Raw genomic sequence first — 27,502 nt, 5'->3', positions numbered from 1 at the left:
TACATGATTTTTGTAACATTATATTTCAACGATTATACACGATATAACGATATCATACGGTCACTCGCTAAGTCACTAACACAATTCATTCGTGTACTCGCTGGGCCACTCACTTACTCATACGGTTGTTCACTTACCCATACAGTCACTCATCCAATCACTTAAGGCCCGTTTACACGAGACAAGTGCTTTAGTTGGTAACTTAATTTTAACTTACCGATTCTTCTTGAAAGTGTCCACACGATAAGTGGTAAGTAGACGCTCATTGGATAATTTTTACGGAGGTGAGCGCAGTTAGCGCATGCGCCCCAGTCTACTCAAATCCACGGAGAGAGAGAGACGCACAACGCGCGGGAGAATAATAGTAATAATTTTTTATTTATCCGGCATTTAGAGAAGTGCTTTTTTTAATGCTCATAGCTTTCGTAACGATGGATGAAGATGATCAGGTAGAACTTACGAATACTGTGATCAGAGCCACATTATATATATATATTTTAAAGAATATAAATTTATTCACTTCCACTTACCCAAAATAGGGGGAAAAAGAATACACAACATATTATAAACTTATGTAAGTCATCGAGAAGAAATATAAGATTTCTCTATTTCTCCTCTAAGTTGTAAATATCGATTGTATGGTATTTTAATCGAAGTTAAAGAGGAGATAAATTATGAATTATGTAAGCCGAAAATACGGGAGAACATTCTTGGCATTCGTAGGAAATTCTAAGGGTTAAAAATTAAATAATAAAAATTCATTAACATGAAAATTATTTCCAAATTTTCGAAATTATTATTTTTTTTTAATTTAATCTATAGAGATGATTTCTTTATGTTAAATATTTGATCATGTATTTTTACAACAGATGGCAGCAAATTCGTTCTGGACGAGAGAAATATTCGAAACCCCCCTCTCCAGTTTTAAATATATTAATCCTCCACACCTTATATATATTTTTGAATCTTCAAATTTTTCAACTCCTGACATCACGTCGACAAAATATTCCATAGCTTTTTCCTACATCGAATAATTTTTGGCTTGTTTGTTAAGATCATTTCGATTTCTATAGTTCAACAAACATTCATGGCGAAGATATTTTTTAACAAACTTGAAGGTTGTGTCTTCTGGCCACCTCACCATCCAATATTTCCGCGGAATTCTAGCGAAACTTCAGGAGACGATGGAGCATGAACAGGTTCACGCTTGAGATCAAAATAAACCCCTCCGTGAGAGAGCAAAAAGACCCCTCCAATAGCGGCAGGTCACGCCCACTGGCGCATGCGCATAGGTCTACTTAACCGGAAAAAATAGAAGCGTTCTTATCTCACTTACCAACTAAATCACTTGTGCACTTGCCAACTAAAGCCGTGTAAACAGCCCTTATCGTCTGCATACATTGTATCGTACTTGGCAACTTAATTTTAAGTTGCCAACTAAAGCACTTGCCTCGTGTAAACGGGCCTTTATTCACTCATATGGTCAGGACCAGCGAAATGTCAGAACCGAAATATCTGGGGACGAAACATCGGAGCCGAAATTTCCGGATCCCCTTGCACGAATGTCGTTTATTACTACATATGATAAAAATGATTTGAATTTTAATCATAAAAAAATGTTTTATCCATGCCATTAGATAAATTAATGCAAAGCCGACCGGGAGCTGGTATGATTGAATTTCATTATATGTATATTTATTATACACTATTTATTATCACTATTTTACGTAATGATTCTTCTCAGTCATCTGTTGTATTCAGAAGAGCACGAAATCGTTGTAATAAGAAGTATATACAGAGAGAATATACAGTTCAGAAAATTCGAAACCGGTTTTTTCTCTTCTCAACTGTTGATCGTAGAGAAAAACTCCCAAACGCTTAAATGTTACAAATGAAGCAATTATTCATGTTACACTTTTAAAGAAACGAATTAGTCTTTTTTAAAAAGAATATTTTTAAGGATTTTTTGAATTTTTTCTATAGTCATACAGCGTTAGAATTGAAAAACAAAAGTCACTGGTCCCACCGACCACTGAATGCGAGAACCCACTGAACCGCAGACATGATAAACTGGTCAGCTAAACGAAATCTGCTCTAAATAATAATAATAATTAAACCCCACCGTGCCAATCTGAGTTTTCGTGGTATTCCGGAGGTAGCCTCGGACGTTGAATCCCCCCTCCTCTGTTCCCGAATCTAAAATAACCAAATGTTGCTTCGAACTATTAAATATTAAAATTTTACCATCCGATAACGTTCGTTGCCATAGACTTGGTTCCAAAAGGAGTCTTGGACCCCAGACTTTCAATAATTAAATTCAACAAATTCAAAGTCAAATCTGAAATTCTGAAAAACGCCTATAATTTTAAAGACGGCTGCTTTTCACTTTCCGAGGACTTTTCACCTGAGACACGCAGACTGCGAGGTGAAATTTGGAGGGCTTCCCAGGAATTCCGCGTTAATGGCTTGAAGGTCAAAATATTCCACTAGTTCGCCATGACATCTCTCCTATATCCCAAACTCTTTCTAGAACTAACCCCCCCCTTCATGACCTCCCTCCTTCTTCCTCCTCGCCCCTTTAGGTCCCACGAACAACATTCCCTAAGTTTCCCACGAGGTATCTATATATATATATATATATGTGTGTGTGAGTGTGTGTGTGCAATAAAATAAAAATAAATAAATAAAAACTCCTCCACAGAATCGGAACCATAAACACAAGAATTTTATATAATCAATAAAATTGATTCCTTCGAATCTCTATCCTATTAATTCATAATCCTGATTTTCTAGCCGTCACCGAAACATGGCTAAACTACAACAACAGCAACTCCGAAATTTTACCTCCAAACTATTCTGCTTTCCGCAAAGACAAACTTCCGTGGGGGCGGTGTCGCCCTAGTCTTTAATAGCTCTATCGAATTGCTGAATGGCGTTATCCCAACTGCACTCCTGTAGACACATTTTCTCCCTTTACTTACCCCCTGCACCAGATCTTAACTGTTTCGTAGAACTTGAATCAATTCGATAATTTTTTCTTAACTCTCACATCATAACACTTTTACAGGGGAGCACCAGTATCGATTGGTGAGGGACAATGCAAGATTATGGTGTCTCAGGGTTGTTGGTAAATGGAATAGCTTACCCCCAATTTATACGTCAATTTCAAATTTTTTGCTGTTTCAGGTTGTAAATTGTAAAAAATTCCTGCTTTAACTGCATTATAATCAACTTCTAAATCGTATTTTAATAATAGCGGACCCTCGACACAGTCCTAAGTGGTTCACGGCACGTTCACAGATAAATTAACTGACTCAATGGTGATGTTTCACATCTTTTAAGTAGCACATCAGGATCCCGAATCATCCAAGTGATCTGTAAATATGCCGCGGGTCCCTTAAACCATCTACGATGTAGTTGTACAAAAGTGGTCTACGGCAAATTTCGAGTTTACTTAAGAGACTCGTGCCATATTTACAGACCACTTGAGTGTCCCATATAAATTTAGGGCTCACACCCCATTTAGATATTACTTTTTTTTTGCCTGCAGCGCATTCCCAGATTACCTCAGGAGCCCACGACGCACTTTCAGATAACTCAAGCGGCTCGCGGCACAGTTCCAGATTGCTCAAACGGCATATATATATATGTATGACATATTTGCAGATCTCCTACCTGCGGCACAATTCCATAATACTCAAGAAGGCCTAGGAATTTTTACTGATCACTTAAAAAGTCGATTACTTCAAACCAATGAGGTGGCCCCGTTCTCTCTTAAAGGTTGGGCACCATTGCTTTAAGACATTGCGACATCAACAAATTGCACAGAACTTTCTGAGAGTACATCCTTTGTTATAAGTATCTCATAGACATACAAAGGGTTCGAACAGCTGGCTGATACTAAGATGAATTTTCGAAGGACAGAAAATTCAACAGCCCTTGCGGGGAATCGAACTCACGTTCTCTCACTTGCCGGGTGAGCGTCCTAAATCACTACACTACAAAGGCAACAAATATCTCGGTCCTTCCTTAGAGCTCGTGTGCACTAGATGGGACCGTACATGGACGGTCGCTCGCACCTAATTCAGGAAAGAGCTCACAATAACTGACACCAGGTAGCGACTTATCCGAGGGTGATGTCACTATCCATATGAAGGTTTTTAACAGCTGGCCGATGGGAGATCACTTTAGGAAAGAGAGAAAATCCAACTACCCTTGGGGAAAATCGAACTCACGCCCTCTCACTTGCCGGGTGAGTGAGATATTTTGGAAAATAATATGCGACGATAAGTTGTAATAAATCATTCTTTTCTATCCATTTTTCAAGGGAAAAAAAGGGAAACTGACCCTTTTGGAAAACTCTGTTGACATTATATAGCAACATTCATAATTTTTAAACTCTTTGTAAACGGATATTTTGCTATCTATTATATTAACTATTTGGCAATCTTCGCTAATCACTCGTATTGAAATTCTCGATATGAGCCGCACTCGTTATATCGGACTTCTACTGTATATAGTGCATAGCAAAAGATTAGACACAAGTTGAGATCATACAGTATCTGACAAATAATAATTGTAACATCATAAATTAATTAAAACTTATTGGGGTGAACAAGTAATTTATTTTCAAAATAATAAAATTAGGCTGTACATTTCATGGACGCCATGACAGAAAAGAAAGCAAATATAAACAATCGACACAAAAGTTTAGACAAAGTCGAATTTTCAGCAAAATAAATATTATTTAAAATGAAGTCGTTGTCCTTTATCTTTAATCGTCCGTTAATGCGGATTGACATCGAAGAAATCAAATCTTGCATTATCTCTGCGGCTGTAAATAATACCAATAACTCCCAATGGAAGCTCGAGGAACTTTTACAGACTAATGACAAATTCGAATGGGGGCCCGTGTCACATACTCCAGAAAAGGTTCAGCATTCCTGCCCTAAGATATATCGATTAAAAATGTATCTATCATTAAGGTGCACCAGATGTACCTAATTTATTTTTTACAAAACTAAACGGGATTTACTTTCAAACTTTGAACTCTGTTAGTTAGATATTATGGTATTGGTGACAATGTTCGATTGCTGAAGTTGTTTCATCAAAGCTGCGAATCCCCGGCTAAAGCTTAACGAACGTCTCGGGCACAAAAGAAATTGAAGAAAGGTTCTTTGAAGGAATTCTGTGATTTACTTTCGTGCAGCGACAAAAGATTTAAATGGGTTTTTTTTTTCTGAACCAAAAGAATCTTCCTTCGTGGGAATAACTTTTTCGCATAAACCGCATTTAAATATAACAATTCCTTCACTTTTTATAAATTTTCAAACCATTTACGAATGTATTGGACACCCTGTACGTTGTTGGGTTAGTTACATAGATTCGAATTGGAATTTCAAATTTAATCACATTCGACCTATGTACAACCAAGGGGATCAAATATCCCATACTGATTGTTACAATATAGTTACTTATGGGTATTACAATAGTGTTCAATGTAAAATAAGACATTTTATGATTAAAACAATTAGATTATGCACCATTCATATATCCTTATTTTTTTTTTCTACTGTGTTCATTTATTACCTCATGACAATTTTGTTTTTGCGTTTTTTAATCTAGTCTTAAATGAAATGGAACAAGGTCTTACAATTGGAGGTACGTCACTTTCATTTTGTTTTCCATTTTTTATATACGAGTAGATAAACGTACGTGTAATTCCCTAATGATATATTTTTCAGAGGTTTCGATGACAGAACGACTTGATAACCAATACCTAAACCATTAAAGTATAAAAGGAAAAACTTATAAACAAAATGCACCAGAAATGAGCCAGGTCTTGTTGGGATGCGAACCCTGTACTCCGAGGAGCTTGGGCAACGGCTGAATCCCCAGACTGGGGATTTATTTTTTTTATTTACAATATCCCCAGAAGGCATGAAATGCACTTATACTGGAAATAAAAATAATAGTCAGAGTAAAGGAAGCACTTCGCATACAGAGTCAGGTCGAAATCCTCAATAGCGGAAGAAAATCTTGCATAGGAGGCGCATACAAGTTCTGATGGAAGACTGTTCCATATTGCAGACTGTGCCACACGGCATCTATATCCGTAGAAAAAGCAATCTCTTGTGGCCGTTGCTATTCCTATTTGGAAACGATGATTACGTAGGTTAACTCTCCTGTCTATGATCTCAAAGAAAGGTTCTCTCGGTAGTAGATAAAAAATTTGGTGGACTAGTTTGTAGCACTTCTTCAGATCTGCAGCGATTCTACGCCATTCCAGCGAGTGCAAACCCAGAAATTGAAGTCTCTGGCAATAAGATAGACCGCTCATGTGCGCCTGGTATTTGTTTAGTAAACGACCTCTGTGGCTTTTCGATTGATTTTGTGAGGGGGATAGAGCTATTAAACACTAGGGCGACACGCCCCCAGGGGAGTTTTCGTCTTTGCGGAAAGCAGAATAGTTTGGAGGTAAAATTTCGGAGTTGCCGATGTTGTTATTTAGCCATGTTTCGGTGCCGGCTAAAAAATCGGGATTATGAATTAATACGATAGAGATTCGAAGGAATATCAATTTTTATTGATTATATAAATTATATATATATATATATGTATTTGAGAAGCTGTGTTCATTTATCGTCCAGTGAGTTTGACGAGCTCCGTCTCGAAAATTTTAGAAATTATCATCAAAAGGCAGTTTGCGAACTGGATAGACGAGAATAATGTATTGTCAGATAATCAGCATGGGTTCAGGAAGGGTAAGTCATGTGTAACTAACCTCCTTTGCTTCTATGATCACGTGACTAAGGCTTTGGGTAAGAGCAAAAATGTAGATGTTGTTTACTTTGATTTCCAGAAGGCATTCGATCTGGTCCAACATGGTAAACTATTGAAGCGTTTACGGGAGATTGGAATTGGGGGCAACTTGCTGAATTGGATAGAATCGTGGTTAACCGACTGACGGTTTGAGGGTGTTGAGAAAATCTACTTGAAAAAGGTTCAGGTAATTGTCACAAAACCTCTTCGAAAAAAATCCAACAATTTTTCCTTCCCCCCGTACAAACAGCGGGACATCGGATTAGGTGTTGTGTGGTTTAAAATTTTTGTTCCGCCCACTGTTGAATGCTTCTTTGTAGGAGAGGAAAAGAAAAGGTGTGTTCTCTCGTAAAAGGATTCAAACTAAGTACAATACTTGGCTTTTTGTGGGCTCGTCTTTTTTCCCATTCCTCTGCGAACGTATTTTTTACTTTTCAAGTAAAGATCCGGGCAAAATGGAAGTGATTACACGAGCGCTGATTTGAACAACTACCAAATTATTTTACTCAAAAATTTCAATAAACTTACCGTATTCCCACGCATTGGCCGGCATGCCGTAAAACACGAGGGGCACCAGCTTTTTGTATGTTGTGGTCTTGGCCACTTTCGGCATGCCGGAAAAAGTGAGGTTATAATAGGATCACAGCATGCATTCAGCTGAATCAGTGGATTTTCCGAATAAAGTTGATATATATGTGTATATTTTTCTAAATCACACTTCCTCATTTTCAAAAAAATCGGTTTTCTTTAAATATTAATTTGTCTCGTTCTTCCTCAGGAATAAATTGAATCTATGCATTATCTTGTGTTCATAAAACTTTGAAAAGAAAGTATTTTACTTACATAGTTCCTGAATTTTATAACTCTATGCCATCTGATATGAATTCAACTGCCAGCCTTCATTCATACACAGGGCCGCAACTATGGGGAGCAGACGGGTCTCGTACCCCGGGCGCTGAACCCGAGTGGGTGCAAATTTCAATCTGAAACCTCCTTTTTACCATTACAAGGGGGGCGTAAAAATGCGCGCTTGCCCCGGGTGACCAAGCATCTAGTTGAGGCCCTGTTCATACACATGTATAGAAGACTAATCAAATTTTACCTTCTTTCAATTACAGTACCGACATTGAACAATATTTCTGATTCTCTATGAAATGTTTCATTTCCTTCTTCCTCCCATTCAGTTATTCATTCTAATATTAAATATTCAACTGTTTGTTTTCACTAACATCCAGTAAGAGCCATCATTGTTGGCTCCGTGGATATGTACAATCTATTTTCCTGATAAGAAATTAATAAAAAAATAAAGATATTCAAGAATTTTCCAGAATCCATGAATCGAATTTATCGGCATTCCGGAAAATACGGATATTTTCAGCACGCTGGTCTGCCTCACTGTTTCCCTGCATACCAGCTAATGTGGGGGAGTATGGTAATTATTTTACTAAGAAATTAGTTTTTTTCACTAATTGAATTAAATTGCTGTGGCCCGTTTTACATCCAGGAGCTGAACTGTTTTTGATCGTTAAATTTCTTCCTAAAAACATTATTGTGCAAATAAATTTTATGTTAGGTTGTTTGACCTCAAGACCTGTAAGACCTTTCTATTATGTGGACAATGGTGCTATTGGAAGAGCCGAAGCCAGAAATTTCTTGTGGGTTGGGGGAAGGGAACTGACAGTGCAGTACTTAGTCAAGATTCCACAATATATAAGTAAAATTCTGGCATTTAGGGGGACGACTGGCAGTGGGGGTGGAGCCAGAGGGTGCAGTGAGTGCTCGAGTACCCACAGTATTCTGTACCACTGATCTGAGCACCCCCAAAATTCATTCAGGGATCAATAGTTTCCATGTAAAGCTCAGGTCAAGCACCCACGGTTTCGTAACTCTTCCGACGTATCTAATGGCTGGGCCACCAGATCACTATCTTAGATGGAAAAAAAAAAGAAGTCAGTCAACCATTTGGATGTTTCGCTTGTACAATGAGCACACATTTTATAAGAAGTGTGATAAATGACTAAAAGATACAATAAAAAAATTGTATTTTATTTTTAAATTTAAATGTACTTTTTTTTCGTTCAATGTTGAGGCATTGTGCTTGATGAACACGTACGAGCTTATTCATGTCCTGCCACATAAGTGTGAGGAATTGATAGATGAGCTGTACATTTTTTTATTTTTTGTACGGAATTCTTAATCATAAGCCGTGGCTCAGCTTTTACAGCACAATACTTTACTGGATTTTCACCCGTGGCCACTTAGTATATTCTAGAGCTACTGTGTCGTCGCGTGGACATCATTCTGGGATCTCATCACGAGCATCCAGGTTTGTACCTCACTGGCGGCAGAGTGGTGGTCTACCGAAGTTCGTTTTCTGCGGTTTTTCCACTTCATGAACGGTTACAGCAGCGGTTCTTATCCTTTTTGGGCTCGCGGAGCCCTTTCAGTATATAATTTTTATGGTAGAACCTTATAGGCCTCTTATTTTTTATTTATCTATCAAAGTTACTGATTTGTTTTATTTTCCTCGAGTCACCGCGGAGCCCCTGGGAAGTGTACACGGAGCCCGAAGGGATCCAAGCGATGAATAATGATATAAAAATGTATATATTTGTATAAGAACTGGTACTTGCTGAAAATTATCAACTAAGCAATGAAATGTTGCAGAGATTGAATACATGCGTGGATTTAGGTTTTGCAAATGAGCTGCATTCTCGATTTCACTGAACATTAGCATGGCATAGTTTGCAAAGCTAATAGAATTTCATACATGTTATGTACGCCTTACCACAAATGTGATGCGCATACGTTCCCATATGCTTTCTCTGTGTACGTTCGCCCAACTCTGGTTCACGAGTATGGGCTGATCCAGGCATAGTCCGGGGCGTACAATGTCTTCATGGGGCCTACAGGATAAAATTCTGGCACACCATAATTTTCGAAAGTATGTAAATATGTAATCTGTTACTTCCATCGAAATATTGAACCCCCCTTCCCGAATATGACTTTGCACGCGGGAGGGGGTGGGTTGGCGCGATCTTGGCATCACTGCCCAGCGTATAACCTTCACAAGAGGGAAGCTCTTTTTTTCAAAAAGAAAATAGTTTGTATACTTAGAAATAGTTTAGTCTGCTGGGTGAGGTTAGGGGCCCAGGCAAAGGCGGGAGCCAGGAAAGCAAGAATTGAGAAGGAAACATGGTCCAAAGAGGGTTACAGGGGGTAGGGTAAAGGAGTTAAGAAACACTGGCATCAATTATGCTCTGCGTAAATAAACATGATACTGTATTTTTTGGTTTTCTGATGTAGGGCTTTCCAATCACATCGGATAATTGAGGTTCTATCGTATCGTACTTGAGTAGTGATAAAGAGGTAAAGATAAACAAATGAAAAATAAAATTAAAAAATTTCGCCTATAATGTAAAAAATTAAAATCACTGGAAAGCCAGGATGTCACAATTCGGGGGGGGGGGGGATCCTGTTTATCTCTATCTTGCATTCAGTGTTTCGCAGTCAATGAGTTTTAATACGATGTAATTTTTTTTTCATGCCAAAATAAAAGTGAATGCCAGTACATATCCTACAATCAAGCGATAAGAATTTCTATAATAAGGTAAAGACGTGCCTTTTAGGTGGGGCATTTCTTGCTGAAGAGCAGCCTTTTTTATACTTTCTGAAAATTCCTCTTCGTTTACAAAAGGATTAAGGCTTCTTTGAACTGACTATTCGAGAGCTGCTTGTCAAACGTCTATCTGCTAAGTTAATTGAAAACTGTCCCCTCCCGCCGAAGAGGCAGAAGCCATTTTGTCGTTTTCAACGCCCAGCGCTGTTGCGAGTACAATGGTCATTTTGTGGAGAAAGGAGAGGGGCGTATGCTAAGCCAGCTTAGTGATTCTTTATGGGGGGAAAGCAAGGCAGTATATTTACGGCCAGGACCATTTGGAAGTCGAAAAGTTCACACGTAAAAATACGGCCTGGACCGTTTGGAAGGCATCAACTTCACACGTACATATACGTGCAGGACCGTCAGTCGGTTAAGAGATAGGTCGCAACGTGTTATGGTGAAGGGGAATTCTCTGGTTGGACAGGCGTCAAAAGTGGTGTACCTCAAGGAATTGTCCTTGGCCTCATACTTTTTTCACTTTTTATCGATAAACTCGATCAGGGTATCGATGGGATTACTAGCAAATTCGCAGATGATGTGAAGCTAATGGGGGTAATCGGGAATGAAAGCGATAGGGAGTTGCTCCAGACCAACTTAAACAGGATTGCAGCATGGGCAAATGAATGGAGTATGACGTTTAGCGTTGATAAGTGCATGGTCGCTCATTTTGGTTCGAACAACCCACGGTTATCTTACGAGTTGAATGGCGAATGAAACTAGGGTCACCGATTTGGGAATTCTCATTGACGAGCGGCTTAGGTTTCTGTACATTGTTGAGCGGTCATCAATAAAGCGAATAGAATGCCAATAAGAACATGCGTTGCTCTTCTCCGCACCCCTTTAACCAAATCCATATCCCTCTGTAGATATGGTCTCCAAAACCTTACAGCATACTTCAGTCCAGGACGAACCAAGCCTCGAAAAAGCGGAAGAATGACTTTAGGAGAACGCGAAGAGACCTTTTTGAAAACGAGACCAAACATTCTATTCGATTTTTTGACCACCGCTGAACAATGTTCAGAAAACCTAAGACGATCGTCAATGAAAATTCCCAAATCGGTGAACCAATTTACATCGGTGAACCAAATTGCATCCGAGATAGTGGCACCATTCAACACGTCAGAGAACCGTGCGTTGTTCGAACCAAAATGAGCGACCATGCACTTATCAACGCTAAACGACATGCTCCATTCATTTGCCCAAGCTGTAATCCTGTTTAAGTTGGTCTGGAGCAACTCCTTATAGCTTTGACTCCCGATTACCCCCATTAGCTTCACGTCATCTAAGAATTTTCTAGCAATAAACCCTAGCAAAACCCTTCTAGCAATCGATACCCTAATCTAGTTTATCGATAAAAAGTGAAAAGTATGGGGCCAAGAACACTTCCTTCAGAAACTTCACTTGTGACGCCTGTCCAACCAGAGAATTCCCCGTTCACCATAGCTCGTTGCGACTTATCTCTTAACCACGATTCTATCCAATTCAGCAAGTTACCCCCGATTCCAATCTCGTGTAAACGCTTCAAGAGTTTACCATGTTGGACCCGATCGAATGGCTTCTGAAAATCAGAGTAAACAACATTCACATTCTTTCCATTACCCAAAGACTTAGTCACGTGATTTATAGAAGCAAAGGAGGTTAGTTACACATGACTTCCCCCTTCCTGAACCCATGCTGATTATCCGACAATACGTCTATTCCCTTCACCAAAATTCCGAATTTTCCGAAATTTTCGAGAGGGAACTCATCAAACGCACTGAACGATAATTGGACACAGCTTCTCTACTACCCTTCTTAAATATCGAACAGCATTAGCAAGTTTGCAATCCCTTGGGACGATACCCTCAGCAACACTACCCTGTATATCTGTGCGACTGGCCCCAACAATGCATTAGCACATTCCCTGAGGACCCTGGGGTAGATATCAACTGGTGCTTTGCTTGCACATACATTTTTTAAAAGATTTAGGACATCCAAATATTCCACTTGAATATCGTTGAGGATTTTATTACTCCATGCAACACCCGTACATTGAATAGCATTTTCTCTATTAAAAACCTACGTGAAAAACTATTGAAAGCACTGCACATGTCTACATTGTTCTCTACCCTAGACCTTCCTATCGAGAGGGGAGGGGGGCAACTCTCCCCTTACATCCGTTATTAACGTATTAAAAATGATTTTGGATCAGAGCCAATGCTATCTGCCAATCTCGATTCATCTTTCCTTTTATTATCCCTTATCGCTTTCTTCAATGCTCTTCTTTAAAAAGTAAACAGTGACAGGTCACCACGTCCATTTTTATACTCTCTGAATGCTCTTTTCAAGATAAATGTTACAAACGCTATCCGTAAACCATAGGGAGCGTGATGTACGAACATGCTTTTCGGAACAAAAGGTATGACGTCGTGCGAAACAGAGGACAGCATCGTACTAGTTTCTTTCCATTGATTTATCCCCCACGAGTGATTTAAACCGGTCTTTGAAAACTTCCGCTAACCTTCCCCTCAAAACATCAAAGTTAGTTCTCCGAAAACAAGGAATCAACTAAGTTATCAATTATCTATTAATCAATTAAGTTATCAACCTTACCCGAAGAAAGTTAGTGAAAACTGACGGCACGATGATCACCGGAAGAAAACGCGTCCCCCACCCAAATATGTTCAACAATTCCTCGGCATTAGTGAAAACAAAATCCAAAATAGCAGTACCTCCAGTGGCTTCTGGTACATGCTGATGCAAAAAAATTATCGAACGCCAACTTAAGAAAGTCTCTTTCATACTGATTTTCAGATGAAAGGTTCTCCCAATCGATACCTGGGTAATTGACATCCCCTAATATGACAACTCTCTTACGCTTACACATGTAAGAAATTTTATCATGAAGTGTGGCGATGTAGTTTGGATCCCTGTTCGGTGGATTGTAACAAATCCCAACAATAAGTTTATGACGTCTTTTGTTCTCAAGCTCAACCCATATAGTTTCAGTATCACTTCTCTGCACGTTACACTCAAACTACAGACTTGGTCAAGGTGCAGAGAAGAGTTACGCAGGCTTTGTTGGGACGCGGTGCTCGAGTTATGAAGATAATTTTTTTTAGATATGTTCACATTGGAAGAACGTAGATGTTGGGGAAGATATGATTGAAGGGTATAAAGTTTTCAACGGGATGGGCAGGAGGGAATATGAGTTCTTTACACCGTGAATCGAGTGCTTCTACAAAGGAACACAAACATAGTTTAGCAAGAAATAAATCAGCACCTCCTAGGAATAAAAGGCCTCAGCAGTCTGCTTGTGACGTCAGTAAGTAGTCCATTTTTCCTCAGAATATTCAGGGAAAAAATTCCCTACTCGTGCCAGTATCATCGTTGTGAAGAAATGATCGGGCTCAGAATTGGCGATTTGTATGCCCCACATCCAATCAATATGCGGTATTTGTGAGCCAATCAGGAAGATTCTACGCCAAAATAAGAAGAAACGAAATAGGATGCTGTGTTTCAAAATATGGCAAACTTGGTAGGTAGTCTGAATGACGTTTATGGCAAACAGTGCAAAGGCCTTCTATCTCTAGGAGGTGTTGGATAAATCCAGGTTGGGGTGTCGGAGGGAGTTTTTCTCCAATAGGGTTGTTCATAAAAAGAATAGTTTACTTTAGGGGGTCGTGGATTATAACACAATTGAAGAGTCGGGGGCGGAGAAATGGTTTCAGTCCATAAAAAAATTATATAAAAAAAGTTTTTAAACAAGTATTTTTCTTTAGAAATCTGGTCTAATTGCAATGTTAGAAACTTTATTTTATTTTTGTAAAATGGTATATGTTATGTAAAACTCAATCTAGACTAATTTCAAAAAGCAAATAAAATAATGGTTGTATGAAATTTTTTTTTCCTGAACATGTAGTTTGAGCAGGATAATGAAACCGAACACACACATACACACACTGCATAAAATTTGAATAATTATGATATTTGATATTGGTATGATGAATTAAGTTAAAGTAGATAAATTATAATGGTTAGTGCAGAAAAATATGCAGTGAGAAGAAAAATTTATTATCCTTAGTCATCATTGTCGTGTATATATCCCAAGTATACGTCATCATGCTGCTTGTCGCTCCAACGTCCATCTCACGTCAAGCTCTTATAAAGATTGCATTTCGTTGTACTTCACACGAGAGATTGGGATTCGGGCCTTGTACAAACCTTCCAATTCTTCGATAGGCATGTTCTCCTCTTGTTTATGGTCTTTTCTTCATTTTTGCTTGCTTTTAACACTAACTTCATCGTTGTTGTGTCTACTAAAGAAACTGGAACGGTGGTACACTAAACATGGTGTAGAACTATCTACATGAAGGCATCTGATTCCTTGTCGGCAGTGAGCATATTCTATAGAACATAAAAATTTACTGGCATTAAAAAATCTGTCTAAACTTTAAAAAAATCTTGTTTACAGTCAATCACTATGAAAGAAGATGGTTTTACATGACTGCTTCTTATAACTGCCATTCAATCATCTTCCAATCTAGTGTGCGATATCCTCAATATTATTAGGTTGTGGGAACTGCAACTTGCTTCTGTTTCTGTATGCTTTCACCGGCTGCGATATCACATCCAGAATATTTTCGATTGTGAAATAAATGAAGGTGCTTTTTTTTTTATCGTTTACATGTAACCAAATTGTTGCCCTAAATCATCTTTTCATGTTTTTTCCATATTTTCAAAGAATTAAAGCTTAATTCCAAATTTTTTTACGTGTTTTTTCTGTATTGCGCATTGATACGCGTGTACTATCCATTGTATGCCAATACGTGGCTGTCTCGCACGGTTTTGCTCCTTGAATGCTCTGTTTCGTTGCAAAAATATTTTGCTCAGATTCATACTTACATTCTGATATCACTGTCGGTGGAAGAATCCCTGTTTTATGACTGCCAATCACTGGAATCCACAGACAAACTAAAAATTGGTTGTCACTAAATATTGGTTGGGAAGGTAGCCACAGCAAAATCATCTGTTACATCTGAATGGGTGCCCCCAACGCATTCTTCCACAAAATGTCATAGCTATCGAACTTATAAATAAATATCAGGAAAGCTTCTGAAGAAAGAATCAAGCCAGAAGAATTGGGTTGATATGCAAAAAATAACTCGTGCTTATATACCCAATATTCTGTGACTTACCACCAGCCAGTGCTTACCTTAGCAAGGCCGGGGGGCTTGAAAAGGGGGGAGGGCTCACAAAAATTAGAATCGGTAAAAATTTTCGAGAATTTGCTCGGTAGGGCCTCAGAGAGAAATCACTTGTCCCGGGGGCCCATTATGCTCTTAAGACGGCCCTGCACCAGCTACAGATTATCTACACAATATGATTCAGTATTCCTGCAAGACAAACTGCACTGATACGCGATGCGGATGCAAGCGTAATTAACTGCCCTGTTCAACAGTTTTTGAACCTGCTCAACACGATGCGGATGCAAGCGTAATGAACTGTCCTAATTAACAGCTTGTGGCCCTGTTCAACACGACGTGGATGCAAGCGTAATGAACTGCCCTGTTCACAGTTGTGTAAAAAGAATAACTTCACTTTTAACTAAGGATCTAATGAAAGTGATGAAAATGATCGTTTAAATTGGTTTTGCTTCACTGAAGTATTTCTGTAACTGTCTTTATTTCGGCCGGTCATGTTTTTTGGCCCCTTGGTAATTTTTTACTTTTGTCATATTACTGTATTCGTATGGTAATAACAATAAGCTATTTCAAGATATACAGAAGACTGGATGTTGTGAAGATATTTAGTATTTGAGATGTTAATTTTTTAAGGAAGGAAAAAACTCATCTCTGCCTCTACCGGGAGTCGAACCCGGGTCCCTTTTTTCCTTCCTTAAAAAATTAACATCTCAAATACTAAATATCTTCACAACATCAAGTCTTCTGTATATCTTGTATTAACAAGTGGAGAGCGACATTCATGTCAATAAGCTATTTGAATTTAAAAAATAAATAAAGATTTTAAGCAGTAATTTAAAAGGAATAGTGGACGTTTGTATGCTGTTTGAATATCCTTCAATTTCAAGAGCTGAAAATAAAGTAATATATTTCCATTCAAAGCGTACATCGTTACTTTGTCTTAAATCGAGAAAACCACTCCCGCATTTGAAATCCGTTTTTAGGAATGTCCCCGTTGTTCGATTTGTATATGTTGTTCAGTGATGATTACTGATTAAAATGGTATTTAAAAAGCTCCTGTTGCAATTTTGCCGGGGTTCATACACAAATTGCCTAGAATATTTTGACCTGAATTAGGTGCGGGCATATATGTACGACCCCGTTCAGTGCACACGAGCTCTAAGGAAAGATTGAAATATTCGTTGTTTCAGTCTAGTGATCTAGGGCGCTGAGCCGGCTAGTGAGAGGACGTTGGTTCGATTCCCCCGCAAGGGCAGTTGAATTTTTTCTATTTCCTGAATTCATCTTCGCATCAGCCAGCGACTAAAAACTTTGCTTGGATATTATGTGTAATTGCCAGTAAAAGTGATAAATTTATGAAACTTACCGAGGTGTTATTATGCATAATAACTGATTTTACATTTACAGTAACAACACTGAATCACTTATGTTGTCTTGAAAAATTTCTGAAGTAGCCTTTTTTGTTGGTATTTTTCGTTATAACAGGTAAAAAAATCATCCAAAAATCTAGCGGGAAGCCAGGTATGTTATTCTTTTTTTTTACATGAAGTCTAATTACGTAAATATTCTTAACAACTCGCCCGCTACATTATTATTATCAGTTGGCAGTTACGTAGTGAAATCATCTCTCACGTTTATACAGGATGTAAAGTTAGGTCCCTATACACCATTTATCTTTTGAACGATTTGGTTATAGAAACACACCTTCAATAATTAGAAAAAATATTCGACTAACGCTTCCATTTTAGATATGTCTCTCATTCATTTTTCCTAGCAAGGAAAGGGTCCCAATGTTCTTAAATAATCATGAAAAAATTCAAGTACACCCATTTTGCCCACTAAAAAACAAAAACATTAACTGCAGAATGCAATTATTAAAGTCACAAAACATGTTCGAAAATGATAACAGTCGGCTACTTATCGCCTTCCGCGCTTCCGCGATATATATAAAAAACTCACTTCCTTTCCGTTCTCCCCTCCAGCTACTCTGTTAAAGGAAACTAGTTACCGTATTTCCTTTTCTTTCTCTGGGCCGTGCCTGATTATGTGTTGCTTTACCTCTTTACGATCAGAGACGTAATATTGCGTCAAAATGCCAGAGGAATGACTTCAATCCAACTTTCTGTTCCTTTAACTTCCTTTTTACCTCAACGCGAAACTTATTGCAATCATACGAAACAATGTTGTGTGTGTGTGTGTGTGTGTGTCCCGCACCTTGTTCTCCCACCATCATCGTGGTTTCTCAACGAGATAACGATCAACTGAAAACGAGCAAACTGAGGTAACAGTGGTGTGTTGATTAAGATTAGATTATATTGATTAGATCTAACTCTTCATTAAAGTCTTCTACTTCTTCCTCAGAATAGCTTGTTGTTGGTGCATGGACTTATATAATCCGTATGGGATATTTGCTCGATGTTTGCATAACCAAACTTTGCAACTCTATCAGATGTACTATCTAACACACCGATGTGATTTTTCCATTATTTATGAATGAGAAATCCTACTCCACTAGTTCGTCCAATATCTGCTCCTTTGTAGTAAAATACATGTCCACTGCCAAGTTCGATTTTCTTCTCTGATTTTCTTCTTACTTCACAGATGTAAGATGTCCCAATTTATTTTTGTCGTGTTCTTTTTCCAACTCCTGCAAACGATTTTCTGAAGAAAGAGATCGTTCATTATACGTGGCCAAGGCCATCATCTTATGGCAGCCTGGTCCAACCCAGAGATTCTTAGCACCCTCTGTCTTCATGCCTTGTTGGTCGCTGCCATAACCAGGGGCACTCAGACTGCTGGGGACTGAGGGCGTTAGTTTAAAGACAGAGTTCATATTTTTCTTTTTAGAGGGTTTTTGGCCGTAATCGTCCACGTTGGCCAGTACGAGTTGGGGGAAAGCCAACTCGCATTTATGCATATTCAATTGAATAGAATCAGCGGTAATATTTTCGAAACATTTTCAAGACGTCACCTTGGGACCCTTTCTTTGTATGATTCGTGTATGTGCCGAGATTACAAAATTCAGTTTTTCATTCAGTACCTCTGTCTTCTAGCTTTCCAATCAGGAAGTTGGTGCCGTATCTCTATTGAGCCCTAAAGAAAGTTTGTTTTTTCATGTTGTTTGTTTCCCCTTGCGATTACGGGTGTAATATTGCGTCCAAACACCAGTGGAAAAAATTCAAACAAGTTAGTTACCTGTTTCTTTCCTCTCTTCACCATCGCGAAGTTTTATAATAACTCTATTTACGAGAGTTGCTCTTTCTTTCCCTCCTACCTTTCTATACTCCTGTTGATAATGTATTTTCCAGCATATGATGTATCTTTCTAATATACACGTAAGAGCTAAAGAGAAAACGTAGGGTGAGGGCAATTAATATAATTTTTCCTTTTATACAGGGTGGTAACTATCGACCGCCCAATAAGTACACACGTGATTCCTTGTGAAAGACCGATATAACTCAGAATGAGTGAGAATAATATTAGGGGGCAGCAATACCGGACAAAATCGGAAAAAAACATCGTTCTTGAAAATAGGTGGCAATTTTTAGAAGGTTTCGGCATTTCCTATGTTTTTATGTGAATGAGAGAAATTTTAAAAACCGCTTAAAAGTTTAATTCTTTACAGTTGGTTTACAGTTTAAAGCTTAAAAATTGGAATATATGACAACCATATTTTTATGGGCATCTTTTTATCAGCCACCTCGTTGGGCATTTTGTCTGTTGTGGCGTTGTATTTGTATATTTGTATTTACGGTCGATGGTTGTTGCATTAAAAGAATTGAGTTGCATTAAAAGTTGCCTGTAGTGGACGTGTATGTTATTTTGAAATTAACTTTTTTTTTCTCCCTGTATTGCACGTGACAGGTGATAAACAGGTTCAAAGAATGCGTCTTCATGGTGCAGGTATGCTGTGCTTTCTTTTTTGCACGACAAAATATCAATTCCTTATCCGATCCTTTGCCAATAAAATCATGGTTTTTCAGTCAAACGTCTTGGTCTAACATTAGGCTGGTTTTGTTTATTACAGCTCAATTACATTGAGCGAGTTTATTAGATATTTTCTGGTGAATGAACAGGTTGCCCAACAAATATATGGTTCTATTTGAAAATGCCTCTTACCTTATGGCTACAATGAGTCAAATTTACTAAAGTAAAATAAATAAAGAAAGAAAACTTGCCCATTAAATCAGCTTGGGCCAATGAATGGAGTATGACTGTTATCGTTGACAAGTGCATGGACGCTCATTTTGATGCGAACAATCCATGTTTTATTTACGAGTTGAATGGTGTTATTATTCCGATGCAACTAAGATCACCGATTTGCGAATTCTTATTGCTGAGTGGCTTAGATTTTCTGAACATTGTTCAGTGACGGTCAAAAAAGCGAACATAATGCTCGGTTTCATTTGTAAGAAGGGGGCCTTCTCGTTCTTCTAAAGTCATTATTACGTTTTTCAGAGGTCTAGTTCATTCTGCACAGGACTATGCCGTAAGTTTTGGAGACCATGCATACCTATACAAGAACATAGAAGCGTCCTCTTGTTGGCACACAAGGCTTGAGCTATGAAGACTTAATTTTTTTAATTCGTTTACGTTGGAGGAACGCAGGTGTTGGAACGATGTGATCGAAGTGTTTACAATTTTCAACGGGATGGGTAGGGTGGACGAGGATTATTAATATGCCGTCAATGAACTGCTTCGACAAGGAGACACCGGTATCATTTTGCATACAGAGTGGGAGCCATGTGTGTTCTGGTTTGGTGGTATCATTTTGTAAAGGACAACTCCACGTTTTGGTGTCGCAGGGAGTTTTTCTAATAGAGTTATTAATAAGTGGAGTAGTCATAATTTTAACACACATGACTTCCGGCTGTCATAAATTCTAACACAATTGACACGTTTAAAAAATAGGATAAATATATTGGGATGAATCGAGAAGATATTCATGCTTAGATAAGAAACAACTATAAATATTTTTATAGGCAATGTATTATATTATATTTTATCATGTACGAATAGTTTTCAGTTTTTATAATTTATGCTTTTAATTGGGTTGCTGTAGTTTAGAAATATGACATCCATACTTGTTTTATGGGCATCTTTTGCGTTGGGCATTTTGCCTGTTGTGGCCGTGTATTTGTATTTCGAAAGAGCTTATAATGAATCGCATCAGCCGGCGTTCTGGTTCAGGAGAAATTCAAACTTTTGTTTGCAATACATTACTGAAATCAGCATCTGGCGGATATTCGGTTACAGATTTTGGCGACAAATCGATTTCGCATATTGTCATTCTATAATGTTATGTTATATATGTTAATTGCATTTTTAATTGGGTTGCTGTTTTTTTTTAAATATATGACATCCATATTTTTATGGGCATCTTTTTATCAGCCACCTCGTTGGGCATTTTGCCTGTTGTGGCGTTGTATTTGTATTTGTATAAGCGCTTGTAGCTCGCTATCAAGATATCCTAATAGAGGTTGTGTCACCATATAGTACTTTTAGAGCAAAATCAAATCGTCACCCAAATCTGTAATCGCCAATCTCGAATGTTCGTCGAATAACTACCTCGCCGATTTTAGTAACGTACGTATTGCATTAAAAGGCTACATTTATAAATTTCTCCTGAAGAAGAACACTGATATGGTTTATTGTAAGCTCTATTGAAATCTGGTTGAATGCAAGCGCGGATCCAGATAGTGTATGTACTGTGAAATACGGGACGGTCAAACAACCACACAATTTGCCCATCCCGTCACATCGTCCTGGATCCACGCTTGGTGGAATGGAAAAGTTTTCGGTAAATTTGACAGATTTGTAGCAAAAAGGGTGTTTGCGGAATTAGCGGTTACAGATTTTGGCAAAAATTCAATTTTGTGACTAACCAATCTTAGTGCTTGTAGCTCGCTGTCAATTTAAAACCGGGTATTCTCATGGTAATGGTTCCACATTATACTCTATACTCGTCTATCACCCACTTTCGTTTGTCAGATTAGTCGAAATCCATCCTGCACATGCACCAACAACTTTTATATAATTAGAAATGCAGTATATGAAAGTTGTTTCACTATGTTTTTGTAAATTTTTCATTCCAATTCATAAGCAATATGATTTTTTTTTTTGTCGTTTGTGCATCTGAAGGTGAGATTGCTCCTATGCCGCCGAAAAGAGTATTTGGAGGTAAGGCCATTTTTTAAATATTAACTCAAAATGTGTATCTCTTTTCATCTCAAAAAGGCGGTCATTGTGTATTTTTAGGATAGGCCTAAGTAGATATCGTAAATATAATATGGGTAAATTTTAGGGATGGGAATCGATCAAAATTTTTAATTGATTAAATCGAATTTCAATCGAATGCTTTCAAATGCTATTCATTCATAGCAAACGTACTGTTGGTAACTTTAATATCAATTAATGCTATAAAAATATATTTTATTGATTTTTTTCACGCATTTATCCACTGAATAAATGTAAACAAATACAAAAATAGATTAAGAAATGAAGGCCGCACCCGCTTGAAACTATTTAATATCGACCCCTTTTGACAGAAACATGAATGTGCAAATTTCTAGAAGTGGGAAAACCGCTTTGATTGCTTACTCTACCCATGTTACTCTATGAAAGTTATTCTCCTAAAATGTTTTGTAAAATGTGTTTCAATAGGAGAACACACATGTGAATTCCTGGGAAAACTTGAATAGCAAAATAAGTGATTCGACCAGCTGATAAACCCATACGTGAAAATTCACATATTCATGTCTCTGGCATAAACGGGACGATATGCTGAACATGATGGCGATACCCTGTAATTTCTTAATTTCGAACTGGCCTTTTTTTTTTTTATGATCAATTTCAGAAATCAGCACTAGTTTTCGTTGAATCGACTTGTGTTTCTTCATGTTGAAAAATTTTATTAAGATATGGATTCAAATATTTTTAAATACGGTCACTTATCTGAAACGTTTTGTATACGAACATAATTTAAGACATTTAATCGGATAAGTCAAACAAATCAAGTTTATAATTTAACTTATAATAAAAACATTTAATCGAATTTTGATCGGATTGATCGAGTCGATTAACTCAACTAAAATTTTTAACAACGATTAACAATTGATCGATTAACCGATTTATCGGACCAGAATTAGTAAATTTCAATCAGTTTAGTTTTCGATGCAAGAGCATTTTCGTTGTTAATTAGATGGATGATTATGTTTTTTCAGAAAGTCGAATTTTGTTTTTAATATTTACCGAAATATTTATTTTGTGATACTTGCCAGTATAGGGTGAACGTGACCTCTATTGGAACATGAAACGCCCTGCAAACCCTGTTCTTTCCCGAACCGTCTTAAAGTTATGGTGGATAATCGATCATAGACAAAAATATGTGTCAAGTCTAAAAAATAACCTGCATTTGTGAAGTGTCTGAGAGACCAACACACAAACGAAGCACATATTTTGAAAGAACGGAAACAATCCCATAAGATGACGTCATTTTCATCTGGTGCAATGGATAATTTTCTGGCAAATTTGGACCGTTGTATCTAGACGAGCGATTGCGAAATAGGCGATAAAAAGGTTTACGGAAAATTTGACTTTGAAGTTCGTGAGTCTTTCAGCGCTTGTAGCTCACCAACAAATCCAGATATCCCATTTTACCAGTTCCCGTTCAAGAAGCTAGCGATAAATTTGAATAATCTGTACTACTACTACTACTTAACCAGACATGCACCTCGTCCATAATCCTCTAACGAATTGGTACATGTTGGAATGCGTGTGTATGTATAGTGAACCTTCCGTGAAGTTTTTTGTGTAATGCTTGTTATATATATATATATATATATGTGTGTGTGTGTGTGTGTAGTGCTGCCATCTGCAATCATTTTTTTAAAATATGAGTTTTTTCCCTCAACTCATAGAGCGAATGATCTGTATTAGACGTATAGGCGATAAATGTGGTGGCCATGCGCGCACGTTAAACAAAAGAATACAGGAAAAGAAAAAAGAAGAAACAAGGGTGGGGAGGGACAGCATAGGGAGTACTCGCTTGTTCTTACTTTCATGTACAGTATATAATAGAAGGATTAGTTCTGAGAAAGACACAGTATATGTGTGTGTGGGGGGGGAGTGAAATCACTAAACACAGAAGCATAGAAAGATTAAAAAAGGACATTTTGAATGGCAATAATGTCATTTTGTAGATATGTGTAACACTTGTTTACACATATCTACAAAAGCATGGGGAGGGGAAAGCCGTGGAGAAGGACGAGGAGGAGGAAAAAGCTGAAGAGAGTGGACAGGGGGAAAACACACATGCACACCTTTGTTTCGTATTAGCTGATGTAAGTTTCACGTTCAGGAATAAGAGGTTGAAGAAATAGTCAGCGTCAATGAATTCATTCCTCAGGCATTTGGACGAAATATTACGTCCCTGTTCGTAAAGAGGTTAATGTATTTTTTCTGTTCTTTCTAAGTATGTGCTTTGTTTGTAACTCTCGCAGGAAATACAGAAATTATGTTTTTTTCAGACTGGACGCATCTTTTATTCCATAATCGATTATCCACCATAACTGTAAAGCGGCTCTAGATAGGGCAAGGTTTGTTCAGTATTTTATGTTCCACTTTGGCTCGTCCATCACGAAGCCACGTTACCCCGGTGTTTCTTTTTGATTTATTTTTCTCTCTTCGCCTTTCTTCTTTCTTTCTCGAACTCGCGAACAGGAAAACTAGTTTTTTTAGAATTATTGCAGACACACTTCAAATAGAAATCGTCCAAAGTTGTTGAAAAAAGCCTGTTCGTGAAGGGATTAAATGAAAAGTTTAAATCTTTATTTCTGTTTTATGCCACGAAAAAATGAATACTGAACATTATCATATAATACATGTTTATTTCCTTAGGTGTCAATGATATAAATAACAAAGGAAGCAGCGGTAAGATTTTGTTTTACCACGAAACCGGAAATTTTTTCTACTGGATCGAAACTTCTAAGTTCTTGGGTATCTGAAAATATATGTATAGACCATTGATAAAGAAACTGATTTACTATTTATTTTACGTATAGAAAAAGGAAATTCCGTTTATTATTAAATTTCTTATGTGTTGAAAAAATAGATTTTAATATCAATTTATCTTTTAGCGCTACATGGAAAAGGGTTGAATGCTGTCGGAGGTAAATTTATTATTTATCGAAACTTTTGTGTTTGATTAACGCTAAGAATGACGTAAGATGAGTATGTAGGGAGTTTCGTGCTCCACTTGGGCTCGTCTATAACCCCCTGTCGTGGCAGGCATCGATTATACGTAAAAAATATGTTTCAAGTATAAACATAACCAGTATTTGTGAAGTGTCTGAGAGTGCCACGCACAAACGAAGCACATAATTTGAATGAACGGAAACAATCCTATAAGATCGCATCATTTTAATCGAAATATCTGGATGTATTGAGGAGCAACAAACGCTGAAAGATCGGCAAAGTGCAAAATGGAATTAACGCCGAAATATTTAATCGTCGGTTTCTGCAAACACCCTTGTAGCTACAATCAGTAAAATTCACCAAACAATTTGTCCATTGGACCAGCTTTCGAACGAGTCTACAATGAACCATGTCGCGGATCTAGTTCCATAAAAATTCAGCGTTCCGTTTGCAATACATTACTGAGATCAGCGTTTGTCCAAGTAAATATTCGACGAAAATTCTGAATTGGTAGTTTCAGACTTTGGCGACGGTGTTTGATTTTGTAGAAACAATTTTATTTGATAATACCCATCCCCTCTCTCTTCCCTATCAGGATATCTGGATTAAATGACGAGTTAAAAGAGCTGAAAGACTGGTGCAGTGCAAAATAAAATTGTCACCAAAATCGACTGAAATGACTACTTCGACAAACGCTGATCCCAATGATGAATCGCAGACAAAAGGCTAAATTTTTCCCTAACTAGAACGGAATCTTGTGTATTGTTGGCTCTTTCAAAAACTGTTGCAATGGATAAGTTTTTTGCCAAATGTGAATCGTTGTAGCTAGAAGAGCGTGTTCAGAATTGGAGATTAAAAATTTTAGAGAAGATATGACTTTGAAGTTTGCGAGTCTTTCAGCGCTTGTAGCTCACCAACAAATCCAGATACATGTCATTTTAACCACTTCCCGTACAAGAAGCTAGCGATAAATTTGAACGTATAGGCGATAAATGTGGTGGCCTGGTGCGCACGATTAAAAGGAAGTCAGGAAAAGAAAAAAGAAGAATTAAGGGTGGGGAGGAACAGTACAGAGAGTAGATGATTAGATAAAAAAGTATTAGTACAGTGCCTCTGCTTTTTCGCCTTCACCTACAACACAATACAAAACTTATTTTGTAGGTGTTTACTTGTTCTTTTTCTCACTTCGTACAGTATATAATAAAAGGATTAGTTTTGAGAAGGACACAGTATGTGTGTGTGTGTGGGGCGGGAGGAGGAATCACTAAACACGAACACCTTTGTTTCGCGTATGGGTTGCAATAAGTTTCGCGTTTAAGAAAAAAAAGGTTGAAGAAATAGTCGGCGTGAATGAATTCATTCCTCTGGTATTTCGATGCATTTACGTCCCTGATCATGAAGAGGTTGATGAATGTTTCTGTTCTTTCTCAATATGTGCTTTGTTTGTAACTCTCGCTGGAACTTCAGAAATTATGGTTTTTTCAGACTGAACGCTTTTTTTTCCATAATCGATTATCCACCATAACTGGAAAGCGACTCTAGATAGGGCAAGGTATATATACGATATTTTATGTTCCACTTTGACTCATCCATCACCCTCTTTCCGTTTGACAGAACAAGTCATGTTCACCATATGTTTCTCTTGTTTTATTTCCTCTCCTCGTCTTTCTTCTTTCTTTCTCTTTCTAACTCGCGAACAAGAAAAATATAGTACGTTACAGTTTAACTTTGCAGTGAAGAGAAAGGTAGAGAGTATATTCCTTCGCTGCAAAATATATTTCCATATATCGTCCCCCTACGATGCGATCCCCTTACGATGATTCTTTATACAGAATATTTAATTTTTTTCTATGATTGTGTAAAGAATACTGAAAGAAATATATCGTTTTGAACCGATGTTTATTCGTTTGAAATTTGTAAATTAGAAAAAATGATGGTTACCATTATCAAAAATTCATAGCAACTGCAACAACTTTAAGGCGCGTTATCCTAGAAAATTTTCCCCGCTAATATCACTGTCGTGTTTTTTTTTTTTTCGTTACACAATTATATACTGTATATACATATTACATTGTTATTTGATTGACTTTTTCATAACGATACGATTTTTCATTTAGTTTTACATGAAGTTATATAGGCTTACATCAATACAAATATTCAATCAGTTCAATTTTTTTCTCTCGAAAATATTCAATCAGTTCAATTTTTTTTCTCTCGAAAATAGGTGGCTTTGGTGTCTCTTCAGATAAAATAAGCGAGAGAGGGGGCCCACACACCCAGAATTTTTTAGGCTTGCATCTTTTATGTGACAGTTGAATCTTTCTTTTCACCGGAGATAGCCACGCAAAAAAGTTTTCTGTTCTTCCATTCCTGATTCAATACTCGCTGTAAACAAACCTCGATGAGAATCATCCATAATAACTATGAGCAGCACATCAACCGTAACAAAAGACTAAAACTGTCGTGAAAGCAAATTGCATCGACGTATACCGTTCGGGGTAGGGGGAGGGTGAGTGACAGAAATTTCGGCACGAAAAGTGAGTGAACAAAGTTTAAACTTTTCCGTATCATTACTAATATTTGGTGCTATTCCTGCATTTACACGTGGAAGCAGAGCTAATCTGCTTGTTCTTAATTTACT

The sequence above is a fragment of the Pholcus phalangioides genome, unplaced genomic scaffold, assembly GCF_987345545.1.
Source record: "Pholcus phalangioides strain wild (caught in Gottingen) unplaced genomic scaffold, Ppha-v1.0 ptg000005l_1, whole genome shotgun sequence".
NCBI classification, from domain to species: Eukaryota; Metazoa; Arthropoda; class Arachnida; order Araneae; family Pholcidae; genus Pholcus; species Pholcus phalangioides.
The sequence above is the reverse complement of the archived record's forward strand: the minus strand, read 5'-3'. Positions refer to the sequence as shown.